We start from the raw sequence: 16038 nt of genomic DNA on the forward strand, positions 1-16038 counted from the left end.
ATGTTAATATGTAAATATTATTGTGTGTATTTGCCATGGTAAAATTGGAGATAAGGATGGCAAAATGTAAAATTAGACATGATAAGGCCTATACAGGTGAATATCTCATAGGCTAAGAAATTCTGGGTTTTTAAAATTGATTTTTGAAGGAAATACTCTGTATGAAGATGGAGAATAGGTTATCTTGGAAGGGACAGTTTTTCCACTGGCATACAATCTATCAGTTTTCTAGTGCTAGTGTGAGAAATAGAAAAGCTGTACCTTGTCAGGAGGAGAGCTGTAAAGCCACCAGTCCTCTGTTCCATCCAAGCAGGTGGTGCCCAACAGCTCTGACAAGGGGTAATGGGTGGTACAAAGGTGCTACTGTGGGAAACCATACACACAGCATGTCTGAAGGCAGGAGGTTACACTGGGGAAGGAAGAGAAATGTAATATTTTGATTTTTAAATGTTACTTTTCTGAACTGAAATAGAAAAGTCATCCTAAAGAGAGGGGGCAGTATGGAAGAACAAGGGTGAGAAATATTGCATGGCACAGAAAATTGCCACAGTGTGTAGGAACAATAAAAAACACAGGCTTCCCTTTATTTTCTTATGTATTATTGTTTTTCAGACAGCATCAACATTATCCTGCTGGGAAATGGTGTGATGGCCCCAGAGAGCAACTCCTCCTCCAGATGACTGCATTTGCTGGTAGGATGTTTTCCATCCAACTCTTCTGAGGTGTTTTCCAGTTTAAATACAGCCCTAAATCAGCCATTTACAAGGAGCTGTTGCTGAACAAACACACTGAGAACAAGCATAAACCTGTAAAGTTTCTCTCCATCTTGTGAAATCCTTTCAAATGCCTCAAAAAGGAGGAGAAGAAATAGCATCCTCTGAGGCCTCAGAGGTGGGGCTGTTTAGGTTCCCAAACACATCTCCTGCTGCTAAGCCCTAAGAGACATTGACACATGGAAGGGAAATAGTGTTCCCCGAGTTAAGGCTGAGCAACATCATGGAAAATCTAGTGTTGAGGATAAAATATTGATAAATCAGGAGTTTGCCAACCAGTCTGCTGCGAGCTGTGTATACAAAGCTGTTAAAAGCCAGGGATGAAGGTCCTGTGGAAGCACCCCCTTGGGTAAGCAGAGACAGCTCGCTGAAGAAACAAGGAGCTGTCAGCAGGAATAGTTAATGGAAGGGCTTGTGAGGGTGCAGCCTCCCCCACAGATCAGGTGGTGATAGTTCAGAGCCATTTCATCAGGGGAGGAGAGTGAGACATACAAGGCAATGATCTTAGAGCACTGTGATAGCATTCCCTAAAGGGGGAAGGAAAAATAAATTAGATCAGTGATCTCCCTGAGCAGAGCTGCCAGTTGTTAACATCTCTGAAGGGAGTGCACAAACCAAGATGACACTGCTGAAGAAAAAGGAGGAACTCATTTGTCTAGATGTACTAATGCATTATTTTGATTGTGCCTGTGCTGGTGGGCCCCTGTTGTGAGGTTAGGGCTTGACAAATACTGATGAAACAGCCCCTTTCTGAGGATAAGCTGTTGCAGAACAGAGCAGATAGGCAGGACTGAAAGTGTTGTTTTCCTTGAGGTAGAATATGTGGAAATGTCAGAGCCCTGTTGGCCTCTGATGCTACCCAGGATCAACAAGAAGAGCCCTCAAAGTTTTCAAAGGTGCTGTTAGGATTTAAAATACAATTGCAGTCTGGTGTCCCTTGTTACCCTGCAGATGCAGTATCTTACGAATGTAATCTGAACTCATGATTTTTAATGGAGTGTGTGCTACTAATCGCTCAAAAATCACTTTTCTTTTTTTCCTTTATAATGAGACTGAGCTTTTTATTTGTATGTGGATGGAATTTTGCCAGGAAGGCTTATGTCAAGTGGTTTCATTCAGCAATGTGAAAACTCGTGTGCTTGCCTAGACAGGTAGAGAGAAGTGGAAATCATACACTTGCAAAGAATGTAACTAATGACTCCACTTTTGCATGTTTTTTTCCAGGGAGAAAGCTGGTGTATAAGTCTTCAAAATGTGACTCAAAATGAGACAAAATTTTCCTAGCCCAAATGTTTAAGTCTGTGTTAAAACATAAATATTGCTTTGTGGGACCACCATGCATTGCTGAATAAAACTTTATGTGCAATATCCAATAATTAATTGGAAAAGCTGTGCTAGGAATTTTAGTGAACTGTTCACTACTTTAAGCTATCTTGATTAGAAAATCAGAAAACAGTTTGCATTTAACTTGCAGCTGCAGTACCCCTTGCCTTCAGTATTCTCTAGACCAGCCCAGAGTGACTGGACATTCATTTGTGCTGGGGCTGGGGTCTCGCCCATCAAGCAATGTCAATGGTGTTTCCTTGCAGCCACCACCTGCCAGCATGACTTTGCCTTCTCAGGCAACTCTTTAGGCTCTGGCAGGAGCAGGCAATGCCCAGCTGATCCTTTACAAAGGAGGTTGGTTCTCTGCTGTCCCCAGTCTTCTGCTAGCCAAAGTGAGTGTGCGCACTGTCCACCCCTACCAAGACAAAGTTCAGAACCACAGGAAAGATGTCTTGGAACATCTCATCTAGCTGTGATGACAATGACAAGGAAAGGACTGATACCATATGACTTTAACATTTGGATTTTTGTGCTGCAGCTTGCAGTGGGGATGATCTGAAATGTGTAATAGTGTAGGGTGTAGTTCAGGGTTGTTGCTGAAGGGGAGGAATGGCGTGGTTTGGGAAATTTACTTCATCAGACCTGGCTCCAAGGTGGGAATACAGTTTCTTCTCTGGACTTGGGTCATCTCCTCAGCAGCAATACCTGCCTTTTCCCTCAGCAAGTTAATAGCTTGTTGCAGGAGGGAAGCAAGGTATGCAGAGCTTTTCATCCCTGCAACATGCTTGGTGCTGTCCTGAGTTTTCTCATGCCTAACAACTGAGCTGATTTGGCCTTTCAGCAGGATAGCAGTGGAAACAAGGAATGGGTTTAATATCTTATGACAGAACTAATGTTAACACTTTAATTTTCCCGCTGGCAACAAGGAGCCTTCACTTGGCTTTGCCACTGCCAACAGCTTTTCCAGCTCATGGGTGACAGCCTCCCTTCTCTGTGTGCAAAAAATGCAGAATCTCTCCCTTCCTTACAGGGAAGTTAAAGAATCAATTCCTAGTTGCACTATGAAGCCAGCAAAGATCAACAAAACAACAAATGAGAGATGAAGATTTCAGTATTTTAGTAAAACACTTTAGTAAAATACTTTGAAGAGATGTTTCTAAAGCAGATTGATGACAACCAGGAAACTGAAAGACTATCCATTAATGAAGATCTAACAAACTCCAGATAGAAGCCAATTATTTTTTAAAAACTAGCTGCTTTTTAATTTTGATTAATGACTTGGCACCAGAAATTGGACATTTAAAAGGACTGGGTTCACTGTGGAAATGAACATCACTGGGAGTCACTGATGCAAAACTAAAAGTTTAGAGTTATGACCCAACATGCCCATTATTTTACCTTTTCTTATATTTCTATGTGCAAGGAGTGGTTGATATTGTTTATCTGTCAGCTATAGGCTTTTGTGCTCAGAACAGTACAAAAGCATGAGTTCCAATATAAGATCAAATGTAGATACAGACAGAAATGTATCTTTTCTATTTATGACCATAAATTTCTGTAGGAAGCAGGTTCTGCACTCAGTAAGAGATTTTTTTAAAAACAGTTGCCATCAACAGAAAGTAAATGAGATTAAGAGTGTTTCTTCTGTTTTATAAGCAAAGTACACATCAGGTTACAAGCCCAGTTCAGTGCAGTTTCCTTTACCTCTCTTATTCCTTGCAGAGGCAAGCTCTGCTAATTTTCCTAAAGATTTGATAGTCAGAAACCTTAGATCTGAATGCAGAAAGGAAAAAAAAAACAGTTTAGGGAATGTTATAAACCTATACAGAGCTAAGCATGTACAAAAAGATGCTTTGGGCTGGAATTACACAGAGAGAGTATGGCTTTAGTGAGTACTGCACTTTTTCCCTCCTGGCTGGGTCAGACAGGGAACCCTGTCAGGATGCATCCCTGCTTGCAGCCATTTTACACTCTCCCCAAATTTTACTCTAATCTTCTCACAAGCATTCCCATACCTTGGCACCTGCATGAGATGTGTGTGTGTTAAATGTGTGTTAAATCAAGTAATGGCTGCCTGGGCCTTGTTGTGATTAGAGCTGCTGTGAGCTGTTCTCCAGAGACTTGGGCTCCACTGAAAAATCTCCTCCAGGTAGATTAGGAATAACTCAGCAGCTTGCTTCCCTCTTCCCATCGAGTTTTTGATGAAAAGGCAAGTCTGAAAGCTGCCAGTACTTATATTTTTATATTCATCTGCACTATCTGAGGGTGATATCAGTTATCAGCACCAAAAGAGTGAGAGTGAGAGAGAAACTTTGTGCTCACAGTAAAACATGGATATTTTGAGCTCATTCCTAAAGTGTGGGAGGGAAGGAGTTAGGGATTAGCTGGGGAGAGGGGAGTATTTAGTGGAGGTATTTCTCTACTGACTTCAGCCAAGATCTCTCATGGCTCAAAAATTTGACTAGCAGTGCTTTTGTTTCTCTTGTTGCTGAATGATGTGGATCGCTGGATAGCTCTTTTCCTTTTCTTTTCCTTTTGTTTTATTATTTTCAAACTCTCTCATCTTAGATAAAAAGACATCACCAGAAGAAAGAAAGCAAAGTAGCCAGGCTTATTTTGTTTCATTTTTTATGTCTCATCATCCACATTATTCTTGATGGGTGTTCTTCCTCCTGAACTAGCAAGATTTCTCTTCCATTATGGAAAAGATCTTGGCAGTTTTGGTCTGGGGTGCATAATTTCTGCCAAGTCAGTTTATAAACCACAGTAAGGTTCCAAGGCCCAAGATAACCCTGATTCTGTAGATCCCAATGCCCACACTTCTTTTAACTGAATGGGCTGTAGCCCCTCCAGGCTGGGTTTGCTGATGAATTGAACATTCAGTAACTATAGATTGTAAATTGATGCAGTTAAACAGTAGCAGGGACAGAATCTGAAGCTTCCTTTTCTTTCAGTAGAGAAATCTGTATATTCCTCCAGAGCCTTTTTAAAGACTTTCCAAATACAGTTCAGGAGAGTGAAGTGCCATTAATTAATCACAACCTAAGTTCCCAGTGTGAGGACGGAACTGCTGCTTTTGGGACTAATGTTTGAAATCCCAGACCTCATTTGCACCTGTCTCTTGTGTCTTGGGGTTAAATTTTCTCTGTTTTCTTTTCTTTTCCCTGCGTTTTCTGATCACGATTCACCCATTTGTTTATATTATTCTGGCATTACTATTCACTGGAGGGAATATTTGAATGGGAGATGAGATTTACTGAGAATAAAGAGCTCATCTGCTGTTCACGGTTCTAAGGATACATTCAAAACAGAATCTCCTAAATTAGCATTGTGGCAGACTGAGTTACCTCTTTTAGGAAATTACTCTCCTAGAAAAAATTGTTTTGTTTTTTTTTGTATTTTAAGAGAAGTATTTGAGTTTAGTAAACAGAAGCAAGTATTCATTCCACAGATCTGTTTCAAGAAGATTTGGGCATTTGGGTCTTTTTAGTTAGTTGGGGGAATTTCCCTCATTTTTCTTCACTCTCCTAGCTGATTTGTTCTAAAGTGTATTTCAGATGTTTTGTTATACCTACATTTCCCTATGCTTCATGCTTTTGGTAGGAATCTCTCTTTAACAGATAAATGATGTAATTTTTATCGTCTGCCCAATAACTGTTTTCTCCAGGTCAACTTCTCATTGTTTTGTTGCTGTGTACAAGCTCTCAGGCTTCAAAAACCAGGCTTTTTAACATTATTTATTTGGACTCAAACTTAAAAAGTGAATTAAATAAGTGAAATAGAATATGAAGCATTTTAAATCAATTATTATGTAAAATGTAAGAAGTGCACTATGAATTATTTCTTTATACGATCAGACACATGACACTAGGACAGGAAGGTCATAGCTTCAGACAGAGAGACACAGGACAGCAGGAGATTTCCACAGCTCATTTAAAATAAGTTCATAGTTTTCTGGCATCTTTTGAATTTTGAGACTGGTTGCTAAGGAAAAAAAACCCCAAACATTAAGGAAAAGGGAGATTTAACAATTGTAGCTTTCTGAGCTCTTTTAATAATTCCAGCTTTCCTATGTGAGCTTCAGTTTTCTTAACAGTTTACTATGAAATTGTTAACCATCACTCCACTGAGGAATTAAGGTTCATTCAGATGTGCATCCTTATTTGGTGTTGACTTCTGGAAACATGTTAGATATTACTTAAATTTTAGTGCCACCTTCCTGTTCAACCTGTATATTCAGACTACAGTGACAGCAAGTGCACAGTTTCTTCACTGGGAGACAGGGTGAGTGTCATTAATAGTAAACACTTAAAATTCTCCCGTGGTCCCTGCTGGATGTGCAGTGCAGCCATGGTTGGTGATAGCATGGTGACTGCAATCACCAGGCTTGAGCTGTTTTGCAGCAAGGGTTTGAAGTGCAGTTAGTTGCAATAACCACTTAAAATGACAAAAGATGGTTGCTTAACTGCAGGCTCTGTGTTTTCCCTTTTTTCCTCAGTGGTGAGGCTGTGACTGGAACTTTCAGAGAGAATTTAGGAATACCAGCTGTGGCGTCCCTCAAAGGAAGCAGAGGAAAAGGAACCTTTTTTTAAAAAAAACTTAATTTGGGGAGCCTCCTGGTGATGAACCACATCCACATGTTTGCCACATAATCAGTAATGGTCTACTGTTCAAAAAAATCAGTAAACCTGGATGGCATGGAGGTACTTGCTGAGGTGTGGGAAAAGGAGAAGAGAGTGCAAGAAATGCTAGAAAAATACTGCTCCTAGAGGTTTCCATACCACATGCATGGGAGCTGCCTTATGTAAAAGCAAAGAAAAAATGCCATTGGAAAGAAACACCGCTTCGTGGGCATCTTGCATGCAAATACATCTGCACTCACATCTGTGCTGGAATGCAGACACAGATACAGATCATTAACATCTATTTTCTGAAGGTGATCCAAGGTATCAATCACCTGAATTACTGCAGTAAAACCTATCCTCTAATGAAACAAAAGTGAGACGTGAAAATAAAAGGTAACCTACTTTTAAATGTTTATAGAAGATAAAGGTTTAACCACAAGTCTTTCATCAAATGGAAGACAGTAGGAAAAAAAAGTTTAGAAAATGCCCTTTGGCTGCTCTTTACTGTGTGGTGAAACCTCACAGTATCTCACCTCATATACTATATGGGCCCTAAAGGCAGCTGGAAATGTTTAGAAATACGTCTATTTTGGTACATGGCTGCCTCTCTATCTGTTATATCCAGCAGTGTTTGAAGGAAGGGAGATATTTGCTTAAATGAAAAGCCCAGACCAAAGTGTGAGATGGTAAATGGTGCTCGAGGGTATACAGCAGTCTAAACGGTGCCCTCTGTTAAAAGAATCAGCCACCTGACTGCTCATTAGTTAGCAGTAAATAATGAGGAATAGCTTGAGGCAGGAGCTCAGAAGTGCAGATGTCCCAAAATATTCACCCAGTTTGTGGTGTCATGAGATCTGTAGTGTCGTAAGGTAAAATACACGTAATCCCTCTTCTGAGCAAAGTAAAGGACTCTGCAGTCTTTGTGCAGTCTAGTAATTGTGTGTAATCTTTTCAGTGAGGATATCAGAAAAGGAAAAGCAAGGTTCATGAGATAAGGCAGTGGCTGCATAATTTCCCTTTCCCTGTCATGTTGTGTGCCCTAAAGGCATTTAGCAATATGTGGACAGCCCTGGAAATTCCCCCATATGAATGCTGTGCCCTCCTCACTCTCAAAAGGCAGTAGGTGATGAATCTTGAATTAGACTAATAACAAATATGAGTTTCTCATATGGCTCCTGTTGTTTTAATGGGAAGACCAGCATCTCAAACCAGAATTACCCTGAAAAGAGAGGGAGTCTGGGTGAGCAGTGGCAAGGCTGTGGGAAAAGCCCAATTGTATTTAACAGTGATGGTGCCATTGCAAAGAACTGCAGGGATATATTTGGTTTGAGTAGAAATTAATTTAAAAATCTATAGACAGTTTTAAAAAAGGTTGTGTATCTGTTCTGTTAAGGTATTTTTATACCCTGGAGACTCCTTTTCTTAGATCTATAGCAAGTCTGGCTTTCTTTGCTAAATTTTAGGTTGCTTTTGATTTTGAGTGCTCCTTGAGGTTAGAAGATACCTATGCTAAAGTTGTTGTAAGCATTTCAGTCACAAAGGATCTTCAGCTTCATTAAGTTTTAATTAAACTTGGGCTCCTTGTGGCTACATTTTCCCCTTTCTGAACATTAATCCACCTTCTCATTTTTTTTTTCTGTTTTTGCCAGTTTGAGTACAACTCACCAGCAGTCTGAGGCCATATGAAGCAACAATCTCTGAAGAGATGAGACGGAAGACCAAAGCCAAGGTCTGCTCTCCACAGCTATCCTGATGCAGCACCCCCTGCACTGGTGAGTAGGTGATACCTCTTGTCAGCTCTGTTCTGGCTTCTCTCCATCCCCCTGGCCCTATGGCACTGCATCAGAGCTCAGCCTCAGGCTCCAGTAGGTCTCTACTCCTCTTGTATCAGGTGTCATCTTATGTCATCCTCTCCCCCCAGCTCACAGCTCTACCTGCCTTGATGTTTCTTTGATGTGTCCAGCTTAATCTCATACCAGACAGCCCCTGTGAAGGTACCTGCCCAGGAAGGTAGTCTGGGCAGACTCAGATGCCATGGCTGTTACACGCTTTTCAGTCATTGCTGCCGTAATCACTGCCTGGGGAGGGACTGATTGAGGTCCCTGCTGTGTTCACAGTAGGTTTCTTACCTCCTCCTTGCCACAATCTGCCTCTACTTGTGGCCTATTGACTGTGCTTTGCACATTCACTATCTGAGCTGAACCCCCCTTTCCTCTGACTTCTTACCTTTCAGCACTGTGTCAAATCCTGTTTGCTGAGAACCTGAAACATTTTTTATCTGGTCTGAAAAATTAAACAAACACTGCTCAGGAACTATCCAAATCCCGTAACCAGGGGGTTTAAATTAGAAAGTGTTTAGTGTTTGGGAAGAACTTAAAAGTGCAGGCCTGGACTGCAAGGCCACGTTCTTTCTTTTGTTCTTATATACCTCCCATTGATCTCAGCATATATGGCAAAGGCAGAAGGGATGTTTGCAAAGAGATGGGGAGCAGAGCTGTAATGAGAAAGCATGGGGAGGGGAGAATGGATGCCACTGCTGAGTGCACTCTACCAAAAAATCCAGCTGTGTCCCCCCAGTCTGTGCCAGGCTGGGCCCACGCTAATTCTTGATCTCTTCCTCCCTGCTGATGCTGGGAACAATTCCCATATTGGGTCCTGCATATGGGCAGAAGATTTTATTTATCTTGAGGGACCAAATTCAAAGGCAGAGGGGATCTCCACCAAATGGTCACTGAGCCCAGGAAAGGCTGCTGTGGGACTACTCTGGGAGCTTTATTCTGCAAAACAACTATCATTTTTTGTGATTGTTAAACTTTCATATTCCCCTTTCTCTCTGACATGCATTTATACAAATTGAAATTTAAAAAGAAAGAGCACATGGAAAGAGAAGCGGGAAATCCAACCTCAATAAACTCTCTATAAAATCCACAAATTAAGGGCAAGTACATCATGAAAGCATATTAGTCAGAGAGCTATAAATTCCAGCAAATTGATTGTCATATATAATCAAAAGCATACTATAATATATAATAAGTTGAAATAAATACCGCAAACCAACCTCAGGCTGTAAATGTTTAAGATTAGTCCTTCATACCACATGTACCTGAGGTATAAATAAAGAAAGCAGGAAGGCTTAAAAAAAAAAAGAAAAAGGAAAAAAAGGTGTGTGTCTTAAAAATGGCAATTGGAATGAAAATGCAGCCATGTGAGTTACATTTAGAAATGGACCTCAAGGGTTTTCACAGCACATTCTCATGCACAATTCAAAAGTGACCAGTCTCCCCTTCTTGAACTGAGCCCCTAGAAAAGCCTCTAGTGATGGTCCTCAAAGAGTGCGTCCTTGCTCTGTGTGGAGGTGACAAATGCAGTGGCTTGTTTTGAGCAGCCACCATGGCAATGCCTTGACTCAGCTGAGAGGTTGGAGATGACCAGCTGGGACTGCAGGAGCTCTGCTGGCTGCAGTACAACTCGGCCATGTCCCAGACCTGCATGTGCTTCTTGGGTGCTCCTTTCACCCACAGCAAGCTGCACCTCACCTCACCTCACCTCACCTACCTGGGGCACCTCAGTTACAGACAACCCCTTTCACAGTAATGGGACACCTTCAGTAGATCCCTCCTGGTTTGTGATGCTCACCAGGACATGCTAGTTGCTGATGGGTTGGTGGATTTCAGATCACTTGTCAAGTTACTGTCTATATGCTTTTAAAACAAAATACTTCAACCTTCAAAGTTAGCATATGAAACTAGTAGAATGAAGCTAACAAGAGCCTGTGTTTCATATGAACATGCATAATTGTTTCTGTGTGTAATCTGAAATGATGTGACCTGGGTGCCCAGTGCCCCAGTGCTGTGGGAGAGGCCAGTTTCTTCTTTATTTAGTATATATACTAAATAAGTAGCTGCCGAAGGTGCCTTCCTGCCTGCATTATTAATATGTTATAGGCCTATGGTTTCCAATATCATATACGTGGAATTTAATTTCTCAAATCCTGAGCAATCTGCATCTAATCCTCCAGCAGGAAAGATGTTCAAAAATCATGGCACTGGGCCTTCTATTTGAAACTGTTTAGCTCAGAACAAGGAATATGTGATGAGCACCCTACTGCCAGAGTAGCATCCATGTTATTAGAGACACAATTATACCAAATGGGATAGGCAATGGGTGAAATCATACTGAGAAACCAATTGGGATGGCTGGCAGCAGGATAGGGCAGCGTGCAGAGTGGCTGGGCTGAAGAAGCCTGACCTAGTTCCACATCAAGGTCTCCCAGCCCATCTGGCTGTATCCACACCAGGGCAAAGGTGGCTGGAAAGCAGGAATCTGCTGTCAGCTGGTGCTGCAGAATGGCTGGTGCAGGGCGAATGAAATCTCTTAGGTAAAGGCTGGTAAAGGGAAGAGCAGCCTCACCTGAGCTGGCTGTGCCACAATCCCGAACACGGACCTGAAACGTAAGGCAGTTTTCATTCACATGGAGCCCAAAGTGCACCATTCTGTCAGTAACTATTGCCAAAGCCCTTCAGGTGGAGATAGACTTGAGAAGTGTCCCGAAGCTGCCTGAAACCTGATACTTCCTTCCTGGGGGGATTGGAGTCCCACTGTCAATAGCGTGTCAGTGCAAAACGGAAGCAGCAGTGTTTACAAAATTAACAAATGGACTTCAAGTTAAACACTGAGCAATTTGTGAGATCTCTTTTTTTCTCCAAGTTTTGACCAGTCTCCTGAGATTACTTGCAGGTGAATGTTCTGTTATTCTTTCTGACTGACTTATTTTAACATCATGTCATTTTTAATTGCTTTTCCTGAGAAAATATGCTTGCAACTCCATCCTGTTAGCCTCCTTAGGGTGCTCTTGATGTTAACCTTTTCCCAGGGCTGCATTCACCATTCCTAAATCACACATATAGCTTTACTGGCTTCTAATTAATTACTGCAGTTGGGAATGCAAAACTGAATTCTGTATGTGGTATGTGCCCTATGGTATTAAGCTCTAGTATATTGCATATAGTACAAAGCTAAATGGCACAGGCTTGTTTGTACTGGGCCCTGGTCCTGCAAAGATATACAGGCTGTACATATTTCAAGCAGTCTTACTGACTTTCCTGGGACTGCAGATAGGAAGAAAAAGTTCAGCACATGCGTCAAGACTCAGAATCAGGACTTAAAATGTTAACTCCTACAGCAAGAAGAAGCTTTTATCACAAGACACCCTCAGAGAGATGCAAAGCAGAAGGCAGCTTCCAATCTGCCAGTGTGGGATCTGCCTGCCTTGCTTTGCTGGACCCTGATCCTCCATCCAGCCTCTGCAAAAATGGAGAATCTGTGTTCACACCCCCAGACACATCTCAGGGAGTTCCTGAGTGGGTGCAAAGCCTTGGCAGGCATGGGTTCCTCCTGCTTTATCATCACCACTAACCATTTGGCATTAAGTGCATGAAATGAGATATTTTTAGCAAACTGAGTTATAGCCTGTGGATTGAAAGAGCATCACTGGTTTCGACAAGTAGCTAATATGAAGTTGGAGAAGAAGGCAGGGATGTATCCAGAATTCAAATGAATATTATTACTTTTTACCAAGCAAGCAGGAGTGCTTGTAACAGGATCAGAATAGCTCTTTGTCAAAAGTAAAATGGTTTGCTGCCAAGGTTTATGAGGAAGAAGCTACACTAATGCATTAATTAGGTTATACAATGTTTATCTCCTTTTTCCTTTTGGTTTGCACCATTAAATGTAAAAAGCAGATCCATCAACATCTAATGTTTCTTCAAAACGCCATGTAGCGTCTAGAAAACTGAACTGTCAGACATGCTTGTCATATACACATATTTTGTTATTAGATGTGTTTGGGCATGACTTTTGGCAGGATTTCTTCACAACTCTCCTGAACTTTTCTTGACACCTTTTATGGCACGTAATACATCTGCAACTCAGGGCTGGTAAGCCCTTAACTCTTTAATTATGAGCCTAGAAACTCCCTTCCTAATTATTGTCCTATAAGCAACATGATCTAATTCTCATGCCAAAGCCCAGAAATTCATGCTGCAGGTGCTTTGCTTTGTTTGGCTGCCTTCTGCTAATTTTTTTTTTTCTTTTTGCAGTGTCAGGAGAGTAGTGTGTGCTCTGCATTCTTGTCTCAGTGTAATCCCGGAGCAGTTTGCAGTCTCTAGCTAGCTGGCCTGACTGAAGTCTAGCATTTTCCACTTTTCCTTGCACCCTTTCCTCCATCTAAGGTCACTTACACAGTGCATGCTGCTTGGACCAGGTTTAATTGGAGGAGCGATTTCCTCCTGTGAAGGGTTAGGGTTTGGTATTGGTGCTTGTGTAGTACCGAGTGTTGCCAGAAACCTCTTTCAAAGGGAGTGGGACTCATATAAGTACTGTAGGAAATAAAAGAGCAAGACTCTTGTAGCTGATGTGTCTAACTCTACATAAATCGTTTTTTTCTCTCCAGGGAGACTGAAGTGGAAAGTGCCTTGCCAAAGGCCACAGAGGATATCAGGGCTGGAGAGCAAACGGACCCTGCCAGTCCCGACTCTGTAGCCTCCATGTGATCCCTTTGAAAACTTCATTTCCTTCTATTGGACAGATTTAAAAGAGAATAATGAAACAGGGAATTTTGCTCTTTTTCTTACGACTTGAGGGAGGAAGTCACAAAAGGTTTGATTGATGATTTAATTAATTTAATAAAAGAGGAATTACCTACAGAGCTGATTTTTGTGAAATTTGTACAGAAAATATAAATCATGAGTATATCATATTAACTATTAAATCAGAAAAGATACAACAATCTAAAAACCTAGAAAACACTTCCATCAGGAAGTCATATGTAGTCATGCCATACTTGTATGACACAATTTTATGTAAGTGTAAATATAAACAAGGAAATATATTTTCCTTTCTTGCAATCTAAACAAAAAATATGTACTTTGTTGCAAAATGAATTTCTTTCGATATTCATTCAGCACTTATATATCAAGTTGATCATCTTACTCAAAAAAAGATTTCTGTTCTTCCTTAAATTCCTTCCTGGAGTTGCTAGCGCAGCCCCATCAGCCAACAGCATCCTTCCATAGCATTTCAGAACACATACAAATGGCACAAGGTGTTAAGAGATGCAGGCCACGAGGCCAAGAAGTTTAATGATGGATTTATTATTGAAAAGTGTATGCACTTTCCTGAAATACTCGTTGAACTTCAGGCTCCTCTTAAAGTTGCTGTTTAAAGAACAGAGTTCAGTACTGAAACAGTCTGTGCAATTTCCAGGGAGGAACCCAAAGGATCCCTCCTGGATCACAAGTTGTGGAAATTTCCAAATCAAGTTGTAAACTTTCTTTCCTGGTAAACAATTGCGAAAACTGTCACTGTTTCCTAGGTTCATATACTGAAAGAGGGAGGGCTTAAACTTCATCAAAATTCCAGACCCAAACAAATTCAAGCTTCTGCATTAGTTCATACTTGGGTTTGAATTTAATAGTTTAGACTGACTTTGGTAGCCATATTGGTTTAGCAATAGCAGCTTTCCTATGGCTGTGTTTTTCCAGGCTGATAACTTTTGATAAAGCTTTCTGAAGTTCAAGATCAGCACCACCTGGAATCTGGTTTAAGAAAAGTAAAGTATTTTCCTACTTCTTCCCGTGCAGCTGAGTAATTGCTTTCAGTTTGATGTTTTTGTGTTAAATGGCATTGCTTCAAACTCTGTGCATGTCAAACAGCAGAAAGCTAGGGGAGTTTGAAAGGTTATCACTGTTTCTCTTCGAATTCCTGTGTACTGAAACCCTTCAGAGGCGGCTGCCTACTGCAAATCATTGTTTGACAGCTTCACTCAACTTTGAGACTTGTCAACTCAGGGGCCAATCTGACAGCTCTCAGGCAATAAAGTAAACAAGGGATTTGGAGCGTCAGGGAAGGAATGCTTAAAATCATTCCTAATATTTCTCCTATTCATAACATGTCACCAAGCCAGTGAAGTTATGAAGGCAGCAAGTCCCGGCTTCTTACGCATCCCAGGTGGTGTTTGCAGGTTAAGGAAGAACTTGGGGGAACCCTGGCAACAGACTTCCACCAGGTATCATACAGATTTGTTCCCCTGATAGTAATCCTGATAAAAATGAAAACTCTAAGCATTTTTCTTCGGATAGATGGATGGATTTTCAAACACTTTATGCTCTAGGCTGAGATACAAGCTGATTCAGTATTGACAGTAACAGAACATCATATAACAGTTGTTCTTTAAAACACATTATATGCTTTCTGTGCAATGATGTAGTTAAGACAGACTTCTTTCCTGCATCCAGGAAACCCTGGCTGTAAAAACACTTAGGTGCAGATGATGCTGGAATCTGCTAAGGGTTGATGACTACATGGATGTCACCCTCACATACCTGTCCATGGACTTAGAACATACCAGCATATGAACTAACAGGTACACTTTCTGAAACAGTCACTTTTACAAGGTTCTGCCTTTGTGGAAATTATCTGTGACACTTTAAATAGCCTTTGTTACTGTTGTTGTTTTTGGAGAATCTGATCCCAGATTTGATAATCTGACTATGTTAATGCATTGCCAATTGAATGCTCACAATTATTAGCAGCTTTCAAGAATGTAACCTGATTCTGGATATTTTTCATTGTAAATTTTAGTATTTCTATCAGGAAATAATTTGATTCAAAGTAAAGTATAAAAAATCTGACCTGATTTTTAGATTAGTGTGACTGTTCCTTGCACATCTATTTTCAGAACTCCTGCTGCTAACACACCTAGAGTTGACCCCTTTGTTAACTGCATGGCATGTGCATGACAATAAATTACCTGTTGTCATTATTGAAAATGACTAATGACCTGCTAGCCTTTTAAGATGTTATTTAAAAGTCATTTTTCTAAAAGAAGAACTATATTCCCTCTTGAGGTAATGCTTGCTTTTTTAAAAAAAAAAAGAAATAATTCCATTAACTGTTGCTGCTCTGTACTATTATGGGAAGTCTTCTAATTACAGATGTTGCTATGCAGTAGTTATGGCTGAATTCTCTTATTGTTGTAATAAAGACACCTTACTAGACACCCAACTAGCATAAATATGTGTAGCTGGGTGTTCAGTGGATTTAATCTGCTGTAGACTAGCTGTAATGTTTAAGGATAATGTTAAACATCTTCATTTAAGGCAGTATCACAACTCTGCTAATTCATATTTTAAACTGAGCCCTGAACAAATTCACTTCAGCAGCCACTTGTACTTGCTAAGAGATTAAAGGCTCTGGACCATGAGAAGAAAGGAAATCTCTATAGGTTGCTAGCTAATGGTTGTTTTCTTTACTGT

General features: G+C 40.8%; 1 long non-coding RNA gene across 2 annotated transcripts; it reads left to right on the forward strand.

The window, feature by feature from the left end:
• Positions 1-635: 635 nt before the first annotated feature.
• Positions 636-13428, forward strand: LOC130251497 (uncharacterized). Of its 2 annotated transcripts, none has more exons than XR_008840169.1 (3): positions 636-692; positions 8374-8496; positions 13176-13428. It is a non-coding gene; the product is annotated as an uncharacterized LOC130251497 (long non-coding RNA). The 2 variants fall into 2 exon arrangements; XR_008840168.1 differs by lacking the exon at positions 636-692 and adding an exon at positions 6725-7117.
• The last annotated feature ends 2610 nt before the right edge of the window (positions 13429-16038 follow it).

Source organism: Oenanthe melanoleuca, chromosome 3 (assembly GCF_029582105.1).
Source record: "Oenanthe melanoleuca isolate GR-GAL-2019-014 chromosome 3, OMel1.0, whole genome shotgun sequence".
In the NCBI taxonomy this organism is placed as follows: domain Eukaryota; kingdom Metazoa; phylum Chordata; class Aves; order Passeriformes; family Muscicapidae; genus Oenanthe; species Oenanthe melanoleuca.